The sequence below is a fragment of the Ovis canadensis genome, chromosome 3 (assembly GCF_042477335.2).
Source record: "Ovis canadensis isolate MfBH-ARS-UI-01 breed Bighorn chromosome 3, ARS-UI_OviCan_v2, whole genome shotgun sequence".
Taxonomy (NCBI): Eukaryota; Metazoa; Chordata; class Mammalia; order Artiodactyla; family Bovidae; genus Ovis; species Ovis canadensis.
The window spans coordinates 13164474-13174029 of record NC_091247.1 but is presented as its reverse complement, the minus strand read 5'-3'; the positions used below and the strand labels follow the sequence as shown (position 1 = coordinate 13174029).

The following is a 9556-nucleotide window of genomic DNA, read 5'->3' as shown; positions in this document are numbered from 1 at the left end:
GGTCAGACACATCACTGGGGGGAATTCAGGGGAAATCAGCTTAAAGAGGTATCTTGGTGCCTCCATTCAAATTCTGTATCTGCCACTTGCTAGCTTTCCAACCCAAGGCAAATTAAATAACCTTCAGTCAGTTCAGCCGCTCAGTTGTGTCTGACTCTTTGTGACCCCATGAATTGTAGCATGCCAGGCCTCCCTGTCCATCACTAATTCCTGGAGTTCACTCAAATTCACGTCCATCGAGTCAGTGATGCCATCCAGCCATCTCGTCCTCTGTCATCCCCTTTTCCTCCTGCCCTCAATTCCTCCCAGCATCAGAGCCTTTTCCAATGAGTCAACTCTTCTCATGAGGTGGCCAAAGTACTGGAGTTTCAGCTTTAGCATCATTCCTTCCAAAGAACACCTGGGGCTGATCTCCTTGAGAATGGACTGGTTGGATCTCCTTGCAGTCCAAGGGACTCTCAAGAGTCTTTTCCAACACTACAGTTCAAAAGCATCAATTCTTGTATATTTTTGAGATTAGTTGTTTGTCAGTTGCTTCATTTGCTATTATTTTCTCCCATTCTGAAGGCTGTCTTTTTACCTTGCTTAGAGTTTCCTTTGTTGTGCAGAAGCTTTTAATTTTAATTGGGTCCCATTTGTTTATTTTTGCTTTTATTTCCAGTATTCTGGGAGGTGGGTCATAGAGGATCCTGCTGTGATTTATGTCAGAGAGTTGGTTAGTGTTGTTGGAGAGTGTTTTGTCTATGTTCTCCTCTAGGAGTTTTATAGTTTCTGGTCTTACGTTTAGATCTTTAATCCATTTTGAGTTTAGTTTTGTGCATGGTGTTAGAAAGTGTTCTAGTTTCATTCTTTTACAAGTGGTTGACCAGTTTTCCCAGTCCAGGTTCAATGCATGATACTGGATGCTTGGGGCTGGTGCACAGGGATGACCCAGAGGGATGGTATGGGGAGGGAGGAGGAAGGGGGGTTCAGGATGGGGAACACGTGTATACCTGTGAGGGATTCATGTTGATGTATGGCAAAACCAATACAATGTTATAAAGTGATTAAGCTCCAATTAAAATAAATAAATTTATATTTTAAAAAACACACACACACAAAAGCATCAATTCTTCGGCACTCAGCTTTCTTCACTGTCCAGCTCTTGCATCCATACATGGCCACTGGAAAAACCATGAGACACAATTTCCTTACTTGCAAAAGGAGGTAATAAAACACTCTCTATCATGCAGGGTTTCTGGCAAGGTTAGAAGAAAAAACTATGTGTGTGTATGCAAATTCATTTTTTATGGTAAACTCTTAGGAAAGTTCATTATTACGTGCATCATCATTTGAGATTTTGCTTTTTTCTTTTGCCATACATTGACATGAATCCACCATGGGTGTACATGAGTTCCCAAACATGAACCCCCCTCCCACCTCCCACCCCATATCATCTCTGTGGATCATCCCCGTGCACCAGCCCCAAGCATCCTGTATCCTGCATCAAACATAGACTGGTGATTTGTTTCTTACATGACAGTATACATGTTTCAATGCCATTCTCCCAAATGATCCTGCCCTCTTCCTCTCCCTCAGAGTCCAAAAGTCTGCTCTACACATCTGTGTCTCTTTTGCTGTCTTGCATACAGGATCATCATTACTGTCTTTCTAAATTCCATATATATGTGTTAGTATACTGTATTGGAGATTTTTCATTTTTATTTTATAATGGAGTACAGTTGATTTACAAAGTTGTATTAGTTTCAGGTATACAGCAAAGTGATTCAGTTATACATACACATATATCTCTTCTTTTTCAAATTCTTTTCCCATTTAGGTTATTACAGAATATTGAGTAGAGTTTCCTGTATTATACAGTAGGTCCTTGTTAGTTATCTATTTTAAACGGGTGGGTGTGTTCAGTTGCTCAGCCATGTCTGAATCTTTGCGACCCCACGGATTGTAGTCTGACAGGCTCCTCTGTCCATGGTATTTTCCAGACAAGAATACTGGAGTGGGTTGCCATTTCCTTCTACAGGAATCTGCCCAACCCAGGGATAGAACCCGCATCTCCAGCATCTCATCTCCTGCATTGGCAGATGAATTCTTTGCATATATCAATCTCAAAGTACTCTGTGTTGTATAAATTTATTTACATCTTCATTATTTTCAGCAATAGACAAAATGAGACTTTGAGGCAAATATTGTGCAGAAGAGAATGCAAAGGTTCAAACAGGCTAAATTATATACCTGAAATAATTAATTATTACCACAGGAAGTAAGTGGCAGAGTCAGAATTTGAACCGAGATATCTGATTCTAAAATGCATACACTTGGTTCAATGGACATGAAATACACATATTCTTCTCAATTACTAGCTTTCTCTTTTTTTTTCTTCCTTCACATTGTTCACATACACAGTTCTAATCGACAACTTCTCCCAGTACAACAAATGATTTGAAAACAAGGTAAAGCAAATAAGAAGCTGGAGAATGAGAGTGTGAAACAGGCCCAGAGATAATCTCTCCTCAGGGGTGCACACCCTCTGCTTGAGCATAAGCCCTTACTTAGATATCCTGCAATGACTTGTGAATCAAGCCCCATGATCAGAGAGAAGGGAACTTGGGACCACATTGTTTGAGACTCTCACCAAGTTTCTTTCATGAAACCATCATCTTTCTTCAGCAATATGGCAACAGTCCACCTTAGATTTGCTTTAAAATGTAACTGTATCAGTTTCATTATTGCATCCCCCCCCCCCCCCAAGGATGCTGCTAAGGATATATCCTAACAATCTGCAGAGGATTTTTAAATAAAATGTATGAGGAAGTTTGGAACCTGTACTGCACTCTGTATTTCTTCCCCACATAACTCAGATTCTACTGAGATCTCACTGATAAACTCAGATTTTTTAAATAGTTTTTTAAATGAAAGTAAAACTTACATTAGTATCAGAAATACTTGGGTTTATAAGTTAGATTTACGGTTCACTGTCTTTGTTTTTTTTTTTTTTAGTTTTGCTTTTAAATTACTCTTTTGATTTTATTTTATGTATGAATGCTAATCTCTTTGAGGACAAGCACTCTGTCTTATTCATTTTTGTTTCTTTTTTTTTAAATTTATTTTTATTTTTATTTTTACTTTATTTTACCTTGCAATACTGTATTGGTTTTGCCAGACATTGACATGAATCCACCACGGGTGTACACTGTCTTTGTGACTGGCAACAAATTCTCAACATCTCTGAGTCTGCTTCCAAATATAAACACATGAATAGTATTTGCTAGCAACTACAGTAACTATCATCTAAGGCTGCTGTGACAATTCTTATAAATGATAACACATAAAATGCTTATCACAGTGATATGTATAGTCCGCAAATTCTGTGTAAAGTACAAATAATACTGAAATTTCTCTTCTTTTCTCTCTCTTTTTCTCTCCTTCTCTCTTCCTTTCCACCTGCTGTCAGAGAGAAGCTTGATATTTGCCATTGTTAATGCACAAGTGATATGCCCACCCTAACTTTTTCCTAGTGAGTGAATCTCTGGGACCGGGAAATTGCTTCCAAGTTTAAAAAGATATTGGGGATGTGTCTCAATACTAAGGCTCTATCATGACCCTGGACCATCTTCTCCTTGAATGGTGGAAGCAATTATAATTCTCTGTTAGCTCCATGCTTTCTACTGATGCCAATCAGGGTTACAATAAAGTGGCAAATCCCTGACTTTTCTTGCTACCTGCAGTCTAGACAAATATTGATTTCACCACCCTTCCTTGCCTTTTAGTGTTTGAAGAGCAATTGAATCATAAAGCAGACACTAATTAACGAATTAATGGCCAGGAGCCATCTTAAGTGGCAGTTCCCAGTCTGCATACATTATCAAGTTGACATCAAGAGAATGATTGAAGATCCTGGGATCAGGAACATTAGATTCTCAGGTTGCCTCATATAGAGGGCAATAGATTCTCATCTTTTCTTGATATTATTCTGTATCTTTTCAGATATTTCTCCTGCCTTGAAAACTTCGATTTTCTGTTTTCTACCCTCACTTCAAGGCCCATTATAAATGTTTCCTTCTGGGTGAAATCCTCCTGGATTCACCCACCCAGAGGGAATTATTAATTTACACCTGTATGTACCCGCACACTTTTGCAAAATTTTCTATAAAATGATTGTAAATAGGTGTTTACATTTAGCTATTTTGGGTCCATGTGTTTAGTTGCCTGAGGATAGATAGTGTGTCTTAAATGCAGTAATTAAAGAGTGTGGAACTGGTGAATGAATCAACAAGTAGGCAAGTGACTAGAATAGAATACTCAGAAATAAAAATTTAGAATATATACAGATAGAACTTCAGAATCGGCAAGTGAACAGAACAAAACAGAGTAGAATACTCAGAAATAAAAATATAGAGTATATACAGATAGAACTTCCATGCTTGTACAAAGATGTTTTGTTTAATAAATGTCCTAGACTAAGCGAATTGCCATTTGTCATACAGGTAGCAGGAAGAAACATGGTAAATTCCTCTTTAACATCAATATTGAGAATAACTTTCATTCATAATCAAGAGGTAATACAAATTGGATAAATTTGATCATATTAAAACTTAAAACTTTTCATGACAAAGAAATCCTGTAAACAAAGTAAAAGATAGTTGACAAACTGAAAAAAAAAAAGATATTTGCAATGTCTGTTGCAAACAAAGTAAAAGATAGTTGACAAACTGAAAAAAAAAAAAAGATATTTGCAATGTCTGTCGCAAATAAAGCTCTTAAACTGAGAGAGAAAAACATAACAACTCTATTCACTTCCTGATAGGATGTAATAAGGAGACACTTGCATTTTTGTGGTATGTCAAAGTGGTATCTGCTCAGTCCAATCATGAAGAAACATCTAATAACTCCAAATGAGGGATAAAATTCTACAAAATAACTGTCCAGTATTCTTCATATATATCAAGGACATAAAAGCAAAAGAACTATACAATATTAAAGGAAATTTGACAGTGAAGTATAATGTGTGACCCTGGATTGGCTTCTAGCTTAAAAAGGATATTACTGGGATAAGTAACAAAATTTGAAAAAAGTCTACTGATTATTTAATAAAAGCTTATCAATATTAATACCTTGATTTTGATAAGTACACTAGAGTAATTGGGAAAACTGGTTATCAGCTATATAAGAATACTGTTCAGTATTTTTGCTCTATTTTAAGAGTCTAAAATTATTTCATAATCAAGTGTAAAATAATTAAACACAAAAATTTTAAAAATAATAAATAATAATGAAATATGTAGGAACCCATGAATTAACCACCATGCTTCTAAAAAGAGATCACCAGTCAAAAAATAAAAAAAATAAGGGAAATAAGATAATATTTTAAGTTGCAAGATGTAGGAAAGACAACATATCAACATTGACAAGCTTCAGATAAAGCAATGCTTAAAGGGAAATTTATCACTTTAAATACTTACATTGAAAGAGAATAAAAAAACATCAACAAAAATAACAAAATGTTCTACCTTAGAATGCTATAAAAGGCAGGATAAAAGATACCAGAAGTAGAAGGAAGACATAATAAAAATAAATACAGAAGTACTGAAACACAGTATTGGTAAGGGATAGAGAAAATAAAAAGAAACAAGCTGATTCTTTGAAGAATCAGCAGATTCATGTTGATGTATGGCAAAACCAATACAATATTGTAAAGTAATTAGCCTCCAATTAAAATAAATAAATTTAAATTTTTTAAAAAACTGATAATCAGCTACCAGATAAGAAAAATGAGAGAAAGCAAGTTGAATATATCATAGGAGGAAGAATTCTCACTGATCAGTGGTGGTAAACTTTATATGGATAAAATTGTCCAACTGGATGAAACAAATTCTTTGAAAAAGAATAGCTGAGTCACTTGCTATACAGTAGAAAATCAAGCACAACATTGTAAACCAACTACACTTCAATAATTTTTTTTTAAAGATAAATGCCAAAGGTGAATCTGAGGATTGTGAGATTAGTTCACTTTTGCTCCCTTTTCTCATGCAAAGATGGGCTCAATAAAGGACAGAAATGGTATGGACCTAACAGAAGCAGAAGATATTAAGAAGAGGTGGCAAGAATACACAAAAGAACTATACAAAAAAGATCTTCACAACCCAGATAATCAGGCAGGCGTGATCACTCACACTCACTTAGAGCCGGACATCCTGGAATGTGAAGTCAGGTGGGCCTTAGGAAGCATCACTACAAACAAAGCAAGAGGAGGTGATGGAATTCCAGTTGAGCTGTTTCAAATCCTGGAAGATGATGCTGTGAAAGTGCTGCACTCAATATGCCAGCAAATTTGGAAAACTCAGCAGTGGCCACAGGACTGGAAAAGGTCAGTTTTCATTCCAATCCCAAAGAAAGGCAATGCCAAAGAATGCTCAAACTACTGCACAACTGCACTCATCTCACACACTAGTAAAGTAATGTTCAAAATTCTCCAAGCCAGGCTTCAGCAATATGTGAACGTGAACTTCCAGACATTCAAGCGGGTTTTAGAAAAGGCAGAGGAACCAGAGATCAAATTGCCAACATCTGCTGGATCATCAAAAAAGTGAGAGAGTTCCAGAAAAACATCTATTTCTGCTTTATTGACTATGTGAAAGCCTTTGACTGTGTGGATCACAATAAACTGTGGACAATTCTGAAACAGATGGGAATACCAGACCACCTGACCTGCCTCTTGAGCAATCTGTATGCAGGTCAGGGAAGCAACAGTTAGAACTGGACATGGAACAACAGACTGGTTCCAAATAGGAAAAGGAGTACATCAAGGCTGTATATTGTCACCCTGCTTATTTAACTTATATGCAGATTACATCATGAGAAATGGTGGGCTGGAAGAAGCACAAGCTGGAATTAAGATTTCTGGGAGAAGTATCAATAACCTCAGGTATGCAGATGACACCACCCTTATGGCAGAAAGTGAAGAAGAACTAAAGAACCTCTTGATGAAAGTGAAAGAGGAGAATGAAAAAGTTGGCTTAAAGCTCAACATTCAGAAAACAAAAATCATGGCATCTGGTCCCATCACTTCGTGGCAAGTAGATAGGGAAACAGTGGAAAGAGTGGCTGACTTTATTTCTGGGCTCCAAAATCACTGCAGATGGTGATTGCAGCCATGAAATTAACAGACACTTGCTCCTTGGAAGAAAAGTTGTGACCAACCTAGATAGCATATTCAAAAGCAGAGATATTGCTTTGCCAACAAAGGTCCATCTAGTCAAGGCTATGGTTTTTCCAGTAGTCATGTATGGATGTGAGAGTTGGACTATAAAGAAAGCTGAGCACTGAAGAATTGATGCTTTTGAACTGTGGTGTTGGAGAAGACTCTTGAGAGTCCCTTGGACTGCAAGGAGATCCAACCAATCCATCCTAAAGGAGATCAGTCCTGGGTGTTCACTGGAAGGACTGATGTTGAAGCTGAAACTCCAGTACTTTGGCCACCTCATGTGAAGAGCTGACTCATTTGAAAAGACCCTGATGCTGGGAAAGATTGAGCACAAGAGGAGAAGGGGAAGACAGAGGATGAGATGGCTGGATGGTATCACTGACACAATGGACATGGGTTTGGGTGGACTCCGGGAGTTGGTGATGGACAGGGAGGCCTGGCGTGTTGTGTGTGGTTCATGGGGTAGCAAAGAGGTGGACATGACTGAGCAACTGAACTGAAGTGAACTGAACTAGACATACTAATGAAAGACAAGAAATTGTTAGCATGAACAGCTAGCCACTAAAGGCATTATATGAAAGCCAAATGGCTCCACATAGGTATTTAAAGAAACCAGCCAAAGCACAGCATGTTCTGGAAAATCACACCCACTCCTGTCCTGAATCCAGGGTTCTGATGGGAAAGACTAGACTCGTGGAGCAATATTTGCCACCCCAATTGTCTCTTTGACTTGTCATTTAGTTCAAGTTGACAACAATTACGGCCCAAAAGACTCAGGAAGAACCTCGACCTTTCCCAGAACTCCCTAAAAGAAAGTAGACGAGGACCTGTTCCAGGAGGGAATCCATCACCATAGATCACTACAGTATGAACCCAAGGTAGTAGACAGAGAAGAACCGAACAAAGTCTGTTAAAATTTCTCTCTGAGCCCAATGTTTATAAGACAGTACTTGACGTTAATGAAATACAAGTACTGTATTTCATTAATGAAATACACAGATGATTCACATTGTAGGATCTGGGGGCTTAAGTGAATGATTTTGAGATCACATTTCTCAAACATAAGTCAATACGGTAGAGGATGGTATTCCTTTATAAACACATGGGTTCTACAGAGTGAAACTGCCAAATATGGATTTAGGATTAAAGTCCCTGAGAAGACAGTGTGTGAATTCCCAAAAGCCTGCTCAATGCCACCTTCATTTCCTTGTTCCTGAGGCTATAAATGAAGGGGTTCAACATCGGTGTCACTACAGTGTAAAACACAGCCACAAGCCTGTACTCACCCCCAGAATTTGATGAAGGAGGACACAGGTAGACCCTGATAGCCATGCCATAGAACAAGAAGACCACCGTGAGGTGGGACCCACAGGTGGAGAAGGCTTTTTGCCGGCCAGAGGCAGATGGGACCCTGAGGATGCTGGAGATGATCCGTGTGTGTGACAGGATGATCAGGGAGAGAGGACCAGTCAGTATCATGGAGCCCACAGCGAACAGGGCTACCTGGTTGATGCTAGTATCTGAGCAGGAGAGTTGCAGCAGAGGGACCACATCACAGAAGAAGTGATGGATAGTGTTGTCTGCACAGAAAGAAAGGCTGGCCATGAGCAGGGTGTGTAAGAGGGGCAGCCAGCTTGATGAGAACCCAGCATGATGCCAAAAGGAGCACGCACACAAGAGGACTCACGAGTGTGGAGTAGTGAAGGGGCTGGCAGATAGCCACATAGTGGTTATATCACCCCCAAGAGGAAGTCATCCAGTGCCCCGAATGTCATGAACAAGGGCATCTGGGCCAATCACCCCCTATAGGATATGGTCTGACTGTGAGTCTGAATGTTCACCAGCATGTTGGGAACCATGGTGGAAGCAAAGCTGGCATCAGCCAAAGAGAGGTTGGCCAAGAAGTACATGGGGGTGTGGAGGTGGGGGTCAGAGCCAATGCCCAGGATGATGAGCAGATTTCCCAGCATGGTGACCAGGTACATGGCCAGGAAGATGCCAAATGGGAGAGGCTGCTGCTCTGGCCTCTCAGAAAGACCCAAGAGGAGGAATTCAGTGGCACTGGACTGGTTGTTCTGGTCCATGCCACCACTCTTGCTGAAGGGAGAGAAGACAGACATGTCAGAGACTGTACAAAAGGTGGTACTTCTAACTCTCTTTGAAAGAGACACCCCCTCATCCAGTTCATATATGTGCACATCCCAAGCCCTGGATCTTCCCGCCTGGTGCCTATTGTCCCCTATTCATCTGATTTAGGCCTCTTACTCAGGCTTCTCCTCATAATCTAACTTGCACTATCTGCATTTTGGGTTCCTGCCCATAAATAAAGCTCACCAACCACCTTCTCACCAGCAA

The 9556-nt window shown here is 39.3% G+C and overlaps 1 pseudogene; it reads right to left on the bottom strand.

Annotated features, from left to right (window-relative positions):
• Positions 1–8344: 8344 nt before the first annotated feature.
• Positions 8345–9321, bottom strand: LOC138436230 (olfactory receptor 1N2-like; annotated as a pseudogene).
• Between the last annotated feature and the right edge of the window lie 235 nt (positions 9322–9556).